We start from the raw sequence: 16,213 nt of genomic DNA on the forward strand, positions 1-16,213 counted from the left end.
ATGAGAGAATTTGAAAAGAAGTTGGCCATAGAGGCAAAAGCTCATAATAAAAATTTTTTAAAATATATCTGAAGCAGAAAGCCTGCGAGGAAGTCAGTTGGACCGTTAGATGATCAAGGGGTTAAAGGGGCACTTAGGGAAGATAAGGCCATTGCGGAAAGACTAAACTAATTCTTTGCTTCGGTGTTCACTGAAGAGCATTTTGGGGAGATATCCATTCTGAAGACAGTTTTAAAGGGTGATGATTCAGAAGAACTTATGGTGAACCTGGAAAATGTAGTAGACAAGATTGACAAACTGTAGTAAATCACCTGGTCTGGACGGTATAAACCCCAGGGTTCTGAAAGAACTCAAAAAATGAAATTGCAGGCCTATTAGTAAAAATTTGTAGCCTATCATTAAAATAGTCCATTGTACCCCAAGACTGGAGGGTGGCCAGTGTAACCCCGATATTTTAAAAGAGCTCCAGGGAAGATCCAGGAAACTATAAACCGGTAAGCCTGACTTCTGTGCGGGGAAAATCATGGAAACTGTTATAAAGAATAAAATCACAGAACATTTAAATAGGCATGGTTTAATGGGACACAACCAGCATGGATTTACCCATGGGAGGTCTTGCCTCACAAATCTCCTACATTTTTATGAAGGAGTGAATAAACATGTGGACAAAGGTGAAACGGTAGATGTGGTGTATTTAGATTTTCAGAAGGTGTTCTACAAAGTACCTTATGAGAGGCTTCTAAGAAAACTAAAAAGTCATGGAATAGGAGGCAATATCCTTTTGTGGTCTTATATAAGAACATAAGAAATTGCCATGCTGGCTCAGACCAAGGGTCCATCAAGCCCAGCATCCTGTTTCCAACAGAGGCCAAACCAGGCCACAAGAACCTGGCAATTACCCAAACACTAAGAAGATCCCATGCTACTGATGCAATTAATAGCAGTGGCTATTCCCTAAGGGTTAGATTTTTTTTAAAAAGCGTGATCGCGTACTTTTGTTTGCGCAGCAGGCGCAAACAAAAGTACGCTGGATTTTATAAGATACGCGCATAGCCGCGCGTATCTTCTAAAATCCTGGATCGGCGCGCTCAAGGCTGCCGATTTTGGGCAGCTTGCGTGCGCCGAGCCGCACAGCCTGCCTCCGTTCCCTCCCCTCACCTTCCCCTCCCTTCCCCTACCTAACCCACCCCCCCAGCCCTATCTAAACCCCCCCTTACCTTTGTCCCTAGATTTACTCCTGCGAGAAGCAGACGTAAATCTATGTGCGCCAGCGGACTGCTGGCGCGCCGTCCTCCGACCCGGGGGCTGGTCCGGAGGCCTCGACCACGCCCCCAGGCCGGCGTCACATGCCCGGTCCCGCCCCCGAAACACCGCGTCACTCGGCCCCGCCCCTGACACGCCCCCGACATGCCTCTTCAAAAACCCCCAGGACTTACGCGCGTCCCGGGGCTCTGCACGCGCCGGCGGCCTATGCAAAATAGGCGCGCCGGCACGCAAGGGCCCTGCTCGCGTAAATCCGGGCGGATTTACGCGAGCGGGGCTTTTAAAATCCGCCCGTAAGTAAACTTGATTAATAGCCGTTAATGGACTTCTCCTCCAAGAACTTATTCAAACCTTTTTTGAACCCAGCTACACTAACAGCACTAACCACATCCTCTGGCAACAAATTCCAGAGCTTTATTGTACATTAAGTGAAAAAGAATTTTCTCCGATTAGTCTTAAATGTGCTACTTGCTAACTTCATGGAATACCCCCTAGTCCTCCTATTATTCGAAAGTGTAAATAACCAATTCACATCTACTCGTTCAATACCATGCCTCCTTTCTTTTTTGTTTTTAAATATTTTTTTGTATTTAAGTTTTCTCCTTCTTGTATTTAAGGTTTTCTTTGTATTTAAGTCATTTTTTGATTTTAAGTTTTTTTTATATTTTAGTTAATCTCCTTACTGACTGGAAACTGATGTAAATTGTCCTTTATTTTACCCTATATTCTATTTTATTTCGCCTCCTGTTGAAGTTTGACTATTGTGCCATTCTATGCCATGTATGTGTCCTTATTTATGCCTGTTGATTATTATTATTATTACACTTTGCCTTCTGCTGAGGCCTGTCTGTTTTGCCATGTTTCTGTCCGTACTGATACTTTTCTGGTTTTGCCTTCTTTTTGCAGATTCGGTCCCTCCCGATGCAGTTAAATGAAACACAGTCCATGTCAAGGGACCATGAACATCTTTCACTAAAATGTTGCCTTCTCTAAATAAATAAAATATCCCCTTGAAAGCTACTTGTGGACCTGAATTTTCTCCAAATCACTATTATCAATACCTAAAATTATTCGCCAAGATCTACTACCCACTCCCTGCAGTATAGCCACCCACGTCCTTGCTCTCGGTGCCTTACCTTCATGCCCTGGTGATATAGTGGGGCCTGGAGCACCCTTGGAGCTCTGGACCTGATGCCAGTCTTTTACCCTATCACGTAATAGGGGCAAAAGTATAAAAAGGCACCATTTTGAAAATACACAACAAAATGAACCATAGCATCATTCATAAAATTCAATCATGTTTTATCATTTATAAACTGACAAAAAGCACTTTTGATTGTTAATTTATTTACACAGATGCTGCTGAGTATCGCTTTGGCAGTCACAACATATCTATATTGTAGTGACCCGTACAATGTGTGACAAAATACAGAACAAACAGTGACTTCTGCTGGAGGCAATGTCAAGGCGTGATAATCAGAGAGTTTAGATTCAGGACCCCTGGAGATACTGCAAGCTTCATTACCTCAGAAAGGAAAAAACCCAACATGAAGCTATCTGCTATTCTCTACATGCAAAATCTAGGTTTTAATGTTATTCTTCCCTCACACTGTGCTTTCTGCTGTTCCATCAGTCAGGCTGACTCAGACAGCAAGTTCAGCTTTCTCCATGTTGAACCCAGCCTCTGGAAACCTTTGCCAAAAGCATTATGATCAGGAGATACAGAAGATCTTACTTTTCATAGACTGTTTTTCTAATTTGAATTTGGATTTTGGAATTAAGTTGGTACTAAAATCTTTGTTTCTTATTCACCACTGGTAAGCCAGTTTTAACTGACCCTATTATATAAAAATATAAATATTGTATTTACTTGAAATCAAGTGCATTGTGTATATAATATTGTGGCTCTCATTTCCCATTCTAGCTGCTCTTGAATGTTCTTCATGACATCTTTGTATTATTCCCTAGCTATGCCTGGACACTTTTCCCTATCTCTCAAACTATGCACTGATACTTCTCCTAAGACATTCTTAAGAACGTCTTCCCTTTCATTTTTTCTTTCTTTGCTCTCCTGTTCCTTATAGGAGCAATGTGGCAGACTATGAGGCCTATGAAATCAAACTCTCATATAAAATGTATAGTGTATAGTACACTCCAGATAAGGAAGACAAAGGCTGGTGGATAGTTCCAGTAGTGCAGGATACTTGCATAAGTGCATGTTTAGAACCATCTATCTTCTGAATCAGAATGAAAATTCACAGAGTGGTTTGAGTGATATGGTTGGAGACAGAAAACAGAATGCAAGAGGGGACTCAGGGAGAAATCTGACTAATCTGACTCAGAAGGGCACCATCATCTGACCTCCCATTTATCGCCAAAATTATGGAAAAAGTAGTCAACTCACAACTCATGGATTACCTCGAAAACAACAATATTCTTCACCCTTCACAATTTGGCTTTCATAAGCACTTTAATACGGAAACCCTCCTACTCACCCTCTCTGACCATCTCATCAGAGGAATGGACCAAGGCCACTGCTACTTCCTTGCCCTCCTTGATATCTCCTCTGCGTTTGACACTATAAGCCACAACCACCTCTTCTCCCATCTTGCTGACATTGGCATCTCTGGCTTAGCCCTCCTGTGGTTCAAATCCTACCTGTCTAATAGAAAATTCTCTGTCAAAATAGGTAATGCTGAATCCACGCCCTACTCCCTCTCACAAGGGGTCCCACAAGGCTCCTCTCTCTCCTCCATCCTATTTAATATCTACCTTACACCCCTCTGCCAGCTCCTCTCAGACCTTGGATTAAAGTTCTACTTATATGCAGACGATGTACAAATCATCATACTTGTCCATGACTCTATCTCCGATTCCCTAAAGTTCTGGGAAACATGCCTTTCCTCCATTAACACCTTACTCTCTAACCTTCACCTTGCCCTAAACACCAATAAAACGGAACTGCTCTTCATTTCCCAACACCAAACTCCTAAACCCTCCCTGGAAAACCACCCAGCATTCAACTCCATCTCTACACAACCATCTGTAAGAGATCTCGGGATTTTCATAGACCAGCAATTGAACTTGAAGAAATACATCAATACAATCCTCAAAGAGGGCTTCTTCAAGTTCAATGTTCTAAAAAAATTAAAACTCTTACTCCATACCCACGACTTCTGCACAGTTATCCAAGCCACTCTATCTTCTAAAATTGATTACTGTAACTCCCTCCTCCTAGGGCTCCCCTACTCCACCATAAAACCGCTCCAAATGCTCCAGAATGCGGTAGCAAGGACCATCACAAATACCCGTAAATCAGCCCATATCACTCCTATCCTTAAAGATCTCCATTGGCTCCCCTCCCCTCTCATATTCTATATAAAACCCTCACCATCATCCATAAATCCATTTACAATCACAATTCTAACTGGCTCGATGTTCCTTTCTGCCTTACACACTCCAACCGCCCCACCAGAGCAAACAACAAAGGAACCCTCTATGTGCCCTCCCTCAAAAAGGCACACCTCTCCTCTACAAGGGATCGTGCTATCTCCATTGCTGGTCCCACACGATGGAATTCATTACCTACAAATCTCCGCCTCGAACCATGCACCGCCAAATTCAAAAAGCAATTAAAGACGTGGCCCTCTAAGCAGGCTTACCCAGATTAGTTCCCTTTCTCATTAACCTGAAGCGGCATCATCATTTGACCTGAACCCATGTATATAGTTTTGATACTGTTATCCTTTTATTTATATTGATAGTTTTGATATTTATCCTGTTATTTATATATTATTTGTTGCTCTGTGTGCTATCTTTCGGCCTCCCCTTTTCTCTCCAATCCCACCCCCAGTCCCTGTTTTATGTATTTTCCACCTTTTGGTTCGGATGTGAACCGGTATGATGTACCCACTAATGCTGGTATCAAAAGGTTTTAAATAAATAAATAAATAGATTTACCACTCTATAACCACCCTGTAGTGTAGGCACTACAATAGCACACTGCACAGTCTGCTACTGCCTCAAAGCTCATCAAAATGAGCTCTGCATTTAATTGGACAACTGAAAAAATGTTTTGAGTCTCCGACTGCAGTTTGGTTTCAAGCCTCTTAAGACCTCTGCTGGTCTTTGGGGGGAACATTCAGGAAAAATGTCAGGAAATATTTCTTCACGGAAAATGTGGTGGATTCAAGGCATATCCTCCTAGAAGAGGTGGTGAAAACAAGAATGGTAATGGAATTCAAAAGGGAATGGGATAAACACAGAGGATCCCTACTGGCTAGAGAATGGAAACGAAGAACAGAAATGAAGAAACTGCTATTAATTAATAAGCAATAGTAGCTTATGATTTATTTAATGCTTGGGTACATGCCACAAGTTGCCAGGTACTTGTCACTTGATTTGGCCACTGTTAGAAACAGGATACTGGGCTTGATGGATACTGACCCAGTATGGCATATCTTATGTTCTTATGTAAATGGAGTAACTTCTGTTAAACCCAAAGTTTACATTTCTGCATAGAGCAGCAGTTACTATCCTTAACAGAAGGCATGGGGGGCAATCTGAATGGAGAAACAATACACCTTAACAGAAGGCATGGGTCATATGGGTAACCTGCATGGAATAGCCTGTATTAGCCTAAACAACTTGCTGGGTAGACTGGATGGACCATTTTGCTCTTTACCATCATCAACTAGGTTACTCTGCCCTTTGGTAACCTATTGTTTAGAAATAAAATAATTAAATAAAACTATTACAAGGATGTGTTACCTGCACTTCTACTGGAGAAAGGCTGAATTATTTTTAAAACATATCAGGTGCATCTCTTCTGTCATCATCTTCTCTCTGTTATTCACTCCCTCTCCTCACATCTACTCTGTCTTACTGGAACCAACTGAAAACTTTTGTTTCCAATTGGAGAAGGGGGGAGGGTTGGGGGCTAATCACTTGCCCCCGGAGGGAATCCCCTGGGAGGAGGTCCCCTACTTTGTGATTAGCCAAAGGATGGGGTTGTGACTGGGCCCATTACAAAAAAAAAAAAGGCTTAATCATGGACAGATGTTTAAATGTCAGCAGTACATACTGGCCGTGGCCAGTGCAACCATAGCAAGGAGATGGCTGACCCTGACAATGGTAATATTAACTTTGATAACTTCACTAACTTTTTTGTGGGGACAATGTGAAAAATTAGAGAAATATTGGAACAATGCCCTCTTCCAATCATGAAGGTAGAAAATTTGATGATTCCTAAAAAATATATCATTCCTTGAACTGTTTTTATGGAAAGAAACAGAGAACACTCTTACTTGTTCTAAACCTTTCAATCATGTCCTGCTTGCGTAATGAAGGAATGTAAAGAAGTTTTGATTATGGCACTGAACTGGTTGATAAATGCTTCCTTTAAAAAGGGGGTCTTTTCAGAAAAATTAAAGGACATAATTATTAGACCTCTATTTAAAAACAACAAAATGCAGATCTGGCGCAAATAACTAACTATAGACCAATGGCAAACTTTAGGGACTGATTCATCAAGGCATTTTCCCATAGACACAGAATGGGAGAATTGCCTTAGTGAATTAGGCAGTTACTTTTTTTTCTGTAAAGTGATTGAACAGGTAGTGGCAGATTCACTGACCCAGATCCTGGAAGACAAGACCAGTTCAATACTGAAACATTATTAGTTCTTTCAGAGTTGCACTGGTGTATTGACAGGGATCCAACTCAATAGTTGTCCTCTTGGATCGATCATCAGCTTTTGACATCATAGATGATACCATCTTCTTACACCATGTACAGATGATAGGCATCCAGGGACATTCATTGAATTGGTTTAGCTCATTTTTGAAAGAAAGAAAACAAAGGATAATGCGGTGGCACAATTTCTACAATTCTTGGGAATTGGAATGTGGAGTTCCCTAGGGTTCCATACACTCCCCTATCTTATCTAACATATAGAGTCATGTGATCAGGGGCAGCATGTAGTCCCATCAGTCTTGGATTTGTCAGTAGGCACCTATTATATCTGTGTCTAGGGTGGCAAACATTTAGGGGCTTCCAATCAAACAAAACTTCACTCCCTAATTTTAACAATCCACTTAAAGTGTACATCTACTCAGATATTTTGGAAAATGGTAGAAAAAGACCTCAGAGCCTCATGTTTGTTCTATCAAGAACATGCAACATATACGAGGTAATTGTAATCATTGGTCTTAAAAAACCTCCAACCAACCACACATTTTATTTTGATAATCAACTCCCAAAAATGTTTTCTTTTCTTTTTAGTTTTCCTTAAAATTGATGCAGTTTGCATTCCATCACTGTTATACACAAATCTTCATTGAATATGTTGCTCAAAATTGTAAACCATTATTTATAAAGGCAATGACTTGTTCAACTTATCTGTGCGCACAGAGAAGTTGAAGATTTGTGCAGATAAATTTGGAACCTTACTTGTGTCTAGTTACTTCTGCTCAATATCTGGAGATAATGATCATTAACATCTTACAAGTGAAAAAATGACAGTGTTTGGGTGAAATTGGGGGACTTTAGTTTGAAAAGCCAGCTGCAGATGGACTAGGCAAACTGATAGACTAATTGGTAAAACTGGTTAGTTCATTGCCTCACACTTTAGAAAATCCCCCAACTTATGTGTATAAAACCAAACTTACAGGAGGTAAATGTATCTAAATAACATGTGTAAAATCTACTCATGTAGCCTTTAAAATTTGAAGTAAAAATATGTGGTTAATTTGCGCACACTGGGCCTCCTGATCCCCCCAAGCTGGCCAAAAGTTCCGGTTGGGTCCAACGGGGGTCCCGGAGCGGAGGCGCGGTGAATCACGTGATGTCCGTGTCACTCCGACGTGACACCGACGTCATGTGATTCACCGCGCCTCCGCTCCGGGACCCCCGTTGGACCCAACCGGAACTTTTGGCCAGCTTGGGGGGGCCTCCTGATCCCCCCAAGCTGGCCAAAAGTTCCCGTTGGGTCCAACGGGGGTCCCGGAGCGGAGGCGCGGTGAATCAAGTGACGTCGGCGTCACTCCGACGTGACGCCGACGTCACGTGCTCCTCGCAAAGGAATACAGGAATGGCTTCCTGACTCCCCGCTGGACCACCAGGGAGTTTTGGTAAGTCTTGGGGGGGTCAGGAGGGTGGGGGGTTTAAGTGTTTATTTAGGTTCGACGTATTCAACATAGCTATGTTGAATAAGTTGGAAATCGCGATCGTTGCGCCTCATCACTTTTTTAAGTTAAAAAAAAATAATAAGTTGCGTTTTACATATGCGTTCAAAACGAATGCACACCCCTAGCCAGCCCTGGAACCCAAGGTCTCAACCTGTGGGGAATGGGGGTGGTATAGGCAAAGCTCCAGTCGGTCCTGCCACAGAGTTTCTCTGCCAGCCAACAATGTGGGGCTAGTGAGCTTGCAGCATCACTAGGCAGTCATTAGATGTCACTAGGCAGTCACTAGGCGTCACTAGGCAGCGTCAACCACCCCTTAGAACTAGGGGTCCACTTCTCCAACAGGCATTACATTTTAGTTTATTCATGCTAATATCTTTACAGACCTATTTATTTATGTATTTATATTCCAGTTAGCTGATTTCCTAAGTGGTTCACAAAAGTACATTCACAGTAATTAAACATAAAAATACAACTAAACATTGGCTCATAAAAAAATAAAAGTAAAAGCATAACTATATCAACATAAAATCATTACACATTAAATCTTAAAACACTGCTAGCAAGTCTCATCTTTTGACTCTATGACTCTGCTAAAACCAAAAAATAACTACAATCTCTAGGCAAATGCTTGTAGAAAGGGAAAACTCTTGACCTTCTTACAGAATCTTATAATTGAGCTCTCCGCTTTTATCTCGAATGGCAGGTGATTCTATAATTCATAAAATAGCCTTTACCTTTTTAGTATGCATGGTACGGCCTTCCTGCATTGTCTGCTATTTTTAGCATACTTATTTGGACCTTAATTTGTATGCTAAAGCTTAATGCATAAGCCCCTATGCTGGGGTAATAAAGATTCTATGTACAGGATATAGAAACAGTAAAGCTATTTCAGTAAATATTTTTTATCTGTAATTAAAAATATTTCAATAATTTTACTAGGACTGTCCATACTCAGCAAACTGTTAATATTGTTATCTATCTCTTGCTAAAACATGATAATGATATCCAGGTTTTGTAAGTGGAAAATACTGGAGTATATGGCCTTTTTTTTTCAAAGAATAACATTAGTAATATTTATATCATTCCAACAGTGTGCAAGATAATTTGCATGGTCACTGGCTACATTAAAGGATGGGGAAGAAAGTCTAGATAAGATCTGGAATCCCTCTGAACTGGAGGATATTATCTGAGACAAAGCTGTCTTGGTTTCAGTGCAATTCAGATGAGATCTGAGCCTCCTTTCCTGAACTCGAAAATAAATTGAAACCAAACCTGTCTCAGCATTGGTTTCTGTTTTTGACCTGGCTTGTCATGTGAGCAGGGACCCATGGCTCATGAGTCAGATCCTCACCTTATAGCTACCTACTGACAAATTGCTGAAAACTGCCATTTTTAAGCCTATTACAGGAGCTATTCTGTTGTTAAGAAACCTTTGAGAGATTGAGTAAGGAGGGTATACAGAAAGGATGGAGAAATTGACTTTGTGGTGTTGAACTACCAACATCTATCAAAACTCTATGCCAGTGGCCATTTTTATTCTCTCTCTGCCTTTTACATCTTACTCTTACACTGCCTGTGCTTCTAAACATTGCTCATTTTTCCTTCTGCTCTGTCCATAGGAATTCTACAACCATTTGTATTGTACTCCCTTCATCTACCTGTTCTAAGACTACATTAAACCTAATCACCTTGTCTGACGTAATAATGCTCCCCCAGATTACTGAAGCAGAATCTGTAAAAGACCAAGGTATAGTAGACCAGATCACTTCACAAAAAAAATCTCCTTTCAGGACTGTCGCAAGGAGTGGGCAAGAAGAGCAGCCACTCTGGGTGCCAAACCGGGTGGGGAAACTATTCCATTTCTTTCGGTCATTTTGCGAGTCTGCAAGCATGTGAACTCAAAAATTAAGATGGGGGGAGGGTATGCTGAAAGCAATATCTATCCTGGGCACTTTTTTTTTTCCCAATGACTGCACTGCCTATGACATGCTATATATAACAAGTCATACAGATACAAGCAGACAAGGAACATGCAGAAGTTGTTAAAGGGAGGGGGGTAACAAAGTATGTATGTGTTGAAAAAATGTGATATTGGCATTAAAAGCCAGAACTGGGGCTGACCGTGCAGATGAAGTCAGATACACTGTTGTACTCAGCTACAATATTCTTGACTGCCACCTAGTGGCAAGAGTTAGCATGTAACGGTTAGGCTGGAGACAGATACCTTGGTAGGAAGCCTATTCATTAACAAGAACTTGTAACTTCTTTTGGCACCTCGCATGTTCTCAGTTGTTATTATTATCTGTTAATTGTCTGGAGGAGACAAGTTGCCCTTTGAAAAAATGTTAAACTATCTTCCCATCCCTTAAAAAAAGAGTGTAAAATGAAATATGCTGGTAGTGTGTTTCAGCTTCTCAGTTGTTTCTAATGACTATGGATAGTTTAATTCATGATAACTGAGTTTCAGTATATGTTGTCTGTCATTCTAAAGTCATACAGAGGTGATCAATAGTTCCCACAGTGAAGTTGCCAACACAATACAAAATATTCTGGCAAACAAGAAAACCCAGTCATACTGCTGTTGACTAGGGCTGAACTAATCCCCATTTTCAAAAAACATGGCCAGGGGCCCTTGCCTGAAGAGGACCCTATCACTATGAAAAGTCTGGGAGAGTTCATCAGCAGAGTTCAAATCTCTAGCTGCCAACTTGAAAATACATCAAGGGGTTGAGTGACTCTGCCATTCCTACAGGATAACATGAGAGGGTCATGAGAGAAGTTAGGCAGGGAACACTGCTCTTGGCACTGTTTGCTCCTGAATCCTTGTTATCTATTGGTTCTCAGCATGAGGTTGCAGGAGGAAGCAGAAGGCACATCCCCTGAGACAGAAGCACATCCTTGCAACCTGTGCCATTGTAGCACTGGATCAGTTTGTGCAATATCAGAGAGGGAGAAAGGAGAGAGAGAATTAGAGCAAGAACATAGGGAGTTAGACTGGGTGCATGAATACGTTTTGTATATGTGCATATTTCAATATTTATATTTTCCTGTAGGGAAACTGCTACAAATGGTACTATCCTCATTCAAACCAAGTCCAGTGAAAAGGAAGTTGAAATACCTATCTGTCAATTGTGTGAATGGAAAATAAGTGAGGGTTTTTTTCTCTCTCTTTCCTATTTTGCTGGCCAGTAAATCTACTTGTCTACCTTTCTCCTCCCCCCTCCCCCCTTCCTTGCTACCAGCTACTTGTTTTCTTTCTTTCTTTTTTTTACAGATAATATCTTGCTGTAATAACTTAGCTGTGTATCCTCTGCTTTTGCAGCCTTGAATGCTGCTTTGATTCTAAACAACAATGTTATAAGCCATAACCACATATAACTACATATAACCACTATACATGGACAGACGGCGCCATCTTGTGCTCCTATCATGTGACAGGGGCCAACCAATGGCACCGGTTGCCCCTGTGACATAGTAAGGGCAAAGGCTATCGGTGCCATTTTGAATACCGGCAGCCGACGGCCCGAGTGCAGGAGATGGCTCCAGGACCCTCGCTGGACCATCAGGGACTTTTGTCAAATCTTAGGAGCACAAGATGGCGCCGGCCGTCCATTGCTCCTACCATGTGACAGGGACCAACCAATGGCACTGGTAGCCCCTGTGACATAGTAAGGGCAAAGTCTATCGGTGCCATTTTGAATACCTGCAGCCGACAGCCCGAGTGCAGGAGATGGTTCCAGGACCCCCGCTGGACCACCAGGGAGTTTTGGCAAGTCTTGGGGGGGTCAGGAGGGTGGGGGTTTATTCGTTAGTGATACATTGTATTCGTGGGGGTTCGCCATATGTTTCATGACCCCCACGAATACAACGAATATGGCATATACGTTGCGGATTGCCAATACATTGCAAACGAATGCACACCCCTAGCTTTTCTCCCCAAAGAAAAAAGGCCAGAGGCCATGGATGGGACAGAAGGAGATTCCGCCCCCTGAGGAACTTATAGGAATGAGGTGTTGGAGAAAAAGTGAACCTTTTGCCCTAAGGGATAAAAGGCCTAGATAAAGAGGTGAAGGGGTAACCCATACAGAGGAAAGTCCAAGGGAGGACCAGAGTGTGGAGAAAGTCAGGGAAGCCTGCACATTGCTGGAGAGAGAGACCCAGGATTATTAGAAAGAAGTGCCTGAGGTTGAGCGGTTGTGAATAGCTCATGATGTCGGGAGTGAACAGCCTCTCTGGAAGTAATAGGGATTTGAACTTCATTTCCCACACACAAAGAGAGAGAATGAGAGAAACTTGGAGGATAGTACGGGGTGTCTGTGACGAGAAGGATGACCTGGAAGTAATGTATTCCAAAGGTTGTGGTACCAGATGGTTTCTTTTATAGTGTGTGTTTTATTTTGACTGTGTATCCCAAGAACTCTGATTATTCAGTATTTACTGTTTCTACCCTCTGCTGAAATGTACAAAGTTGCTGATTTGAAAATCCATAAAAAATAAAGTTAGAAGATTTAGTTAAGTTTGTAAGTGGTATGACTTTGTTTTGAACCTGTATTTATGTCAGCACTAATGGAGAAATAGAGGGACCAGGTTCATGAAGGGGAGATAGGTGATGCCTTCCCTGACCAGTTGGGAAAATTTATTCTGCCCCACTGCTACCAACAGGGTCCATCTCATGACCAAAATTTTCAAACCCACTAAATAAATTAGAGAGACTGATCCTCACTCTATTGGGACAGATTTTCTCGATATTTTATGTGCCCAGTAAGTGGGGTTAGAGTACAAATAAACCTGTTTATTTGAAGAGGAACAGTGTGCAAATCCAAGGCTCTCGTGCTAAACTTTCAAAAGGGAAACTTTGATAAAATGAGAAAAATTGTTAGAAAAAAACTGAAAGGAGCAGCTACAAAAGTAAAAAAATGTCCAAGAGGCGTGGTCATTGTTAAAAAATACCATTCTAGAAGCACAGTCTAGATGTATTCCACACATTAAGAAAGGTGGAAAGAAGGCAAAACGATTACCAGCATGGTTAAAAGGGGAGGTGAAAGAAGCTATTTTAGCCAAAAGATCTTCATTCAAAAATTGGAAGAAGGATCAAACAGAAGAAAATAGGATAAAGCATAAACATTGGCAAGTTAAATGTAAGACATTGATAAGACAGGCTAAGAGAGAATTTGAAAAGAAGTTGGCTGTAGAGGCAAAAACTCACAGTAAAAACTTTTTTAAATATATCCGAAGCAGAAAGCCTGTGAGGGAGTCAGTTGGACCGTTAGATGATCGAGGGGTTAAAGGGGCACTTAGAGAAGATAAGGCCATCGCAGAAAGATTAAATGATTTCTTTGCTTCAGTGTTTACTGAAGAGGATGTTGGGGAGGTACCCTTACTGGAGAAGGTTTTCATGGGTAATAATTCAGATGGACTGAACCAAATCACGGTGAACCTAGAAGATGTGGTAGACCTGATTGATAAACTGAAGAGTAGTAAATCACCTGGACCGGATGGTATATACCCCAGAGTTCTGAAGGAACTAAAAAATGAAATTTCAGACCTATTAGTAAAAATTTGTAACCTATCATTAAAATCATCCATTGCACCTGAAGACTGGAGGATAGCTAATGTAACCCCCATATTTAAAAAGGGTTCCAGGGGAGAACCGGGAAATTACAGACCGGTTAGCCTGACATCAGTGCCAGGAAAAATAGTGGAAAGTGTTCTAAACATCAAAATCACAGAACATATAGAAAGACATGGTTTAATGGAACAAAGTCAGCATGGCTTTACCCAAGGCAAGTCTTGCCTCACAAATCTGCTTCACTTTTTTTAAGGAGTTAATAGACATGTGGATAAAGGTGAACCAGTAGATGTAGTGTACTTGGATTTTCAGAAGGCATTTGACAAAGTTCCTCATGAGAGGCTTCTAGGAAAAGTAAAAAGTCATGGGATAGGTGGCAATGTCCTTTCGTGGATTGCAAGCTGGCTAAAAGACAGGAAACAGAGAGTAGGATTAAATGGACAATTTTCTCAGTGGAAGGGAGTGGGCAGTGAAGTGCCTCAGGGATCTGTACTGGGACCCTTACTTTTCAATATATTTATAAATGATCTGGAAAGAAATACGACGAGTGAGGTAATCAAATTTGCAGATGATACAAAATTGTTCAGAGTAGTTAAATCACAAGCAGATTGTGATAAATTGCAGGAAGACCTAGTGAGGCTAGAAAATTGGGCATCTAAATGGCAGATGAAATTTAATGTGGACAAGTGCAAGGTGATGCATATAGGGAAAAATAACCCATGCTATAGTTACACAATGTTTGGTTCCATATTAGGTGCTACTACCCAAGAAAGAGATCTAGGCGTCATAGTGGATAATACATTGAAATCGTCGGTTCAGTGTGCTGCAGCAGTCAAAAAAGCAAACAGAATGTTGGGAATTATTAGAAAGGGAATGGTCAATAAAACGGAAAATGTCATAATGCCTCTGTATCACTTATGGTGAGACCGCACCTTGAATATTGTGTACAATTCTGGTCGCCGCATCTCAAAAAAGATATAATTGCGATGGAGAAGGTACAGAGAAGTGCTACCAAAATGATAAAGGGAATGGAACAGCTCCCCTATGAGGAAAGATTAAAGAGATTAGGACTTTTCAGCTTGGAGAAGAGACGGCTGAGGGAGGATATTATAGAGGTGTTTAAAATTATGAGAGGTCTAGAACGGGTAGATGTGAATCGGTTTTTTACTCTTTCGAATAATAGAAGAGTAGGGGGCACTACATGAAGTTAGCATGTGGTACATTTAAAACTAATCGGAGAAAGTTCTTTTTCACTCAACGCACAATTAAACTCTGGAATTTGTTGCCAGAGGATGTGGTTAGTGCAGTTAGTATAGCTGTGTTTAAAAAAGGATTGGATAAGTTCTTGGAGGAGAAGTCCATTACCTGCTATTAATTAAGTTGACTTAGGAAATAGCCACTGCTATTACTAGCAACAGTAACATGGAATAGACTTCATTTTTGGGTACTTGCCAGGTTCTTATGGCCTGGATTGGCCACTGTTGGAAACAGGATGCTGGGCTTGATGGACCCTTGGTCTGACCCAGTATGGCATATTCTTATGTTCATATGCCCGTTGGTCACAGACGGCTGCGACCTCTCATGCTCACCTCCTTTTTCCCTGCAATGTCATTCCTAGGAAGAATGGCAGCCTCTGCCAAACAACGCCGACCTCCCCGGTATCCCCAGGATGGCGTGGGCGCTGCCAACTGCCATCTTGACTCCGGAATCACCTAAAGCGCGTGCAAGGGCCTCCTTTGTACACATCATGGTGGGAACCTCGGGGGGCATCCTCTCCCAATGACGTCAACTTGCTGCTGCACTTAAGCTGACCGGCCCTCTGCTACTATGAGTTAACAAGGAGTTCCCTTGTTGCTGAATCTGCTCCATTTTTGGACTTCCAGTTCCTGTTTCCTCTCTTGGTGTGTGAATGCTCTGGGTACCCGCTCCTCGGGGCCTTTCTGCATTCCTGGCTATCCGCTCATCAGAGGGCCTTCCAGCCTTGGACTACCTGACCCACTTCTCGGGTCACTCTCCTAGAACCACCACTTGTGAGTACCTTACTTCAAGACTTCAATGATACCTGCTTTACTGAAGCCTTTCTGCGGTGTACCTGTGCCTTGGGCCACTACTGTTCCTCTTCAGTACTTGTTGTTCCAGAATACCCTGTGCTGCAGGGTATTGCCGTACCCAGCTACAAGATCCACTTCTGGGT

The 16,213-nt window shown here is 41.8% G+C and overlaps 1 protein-coding gene across 3 annotated transcripts in view; it reads right to left on the reverse strand.

Moving 5' to 3' along the window:
* Positions 1 to 16,213, reverse strand: part of GUCY1A2 (guanylate cyclase 1 soluble subunit alpha 2) — a 549,703-nt gene that overhangs the window by 245,758 nt on the left and 287,732 nt on the right. The gene's annotated exons all lie outside the window — the stretch shown is intronic.

This window comes from Rhinatrema bivittatum, chromosome 5 (genome assembly GCF_901001135.1).
Source record: "Rhinatrema bivittatum chromosome 5, aRhiBiv1.1, whole genome shotgun sequence".
Lineage (NCBI taxonomy): Eukaryota > Metazoa > Chordata > Amphibia > Gymnophiona > Rhinatrematidae > Rhinatrema > Rhinatrema bivittatum.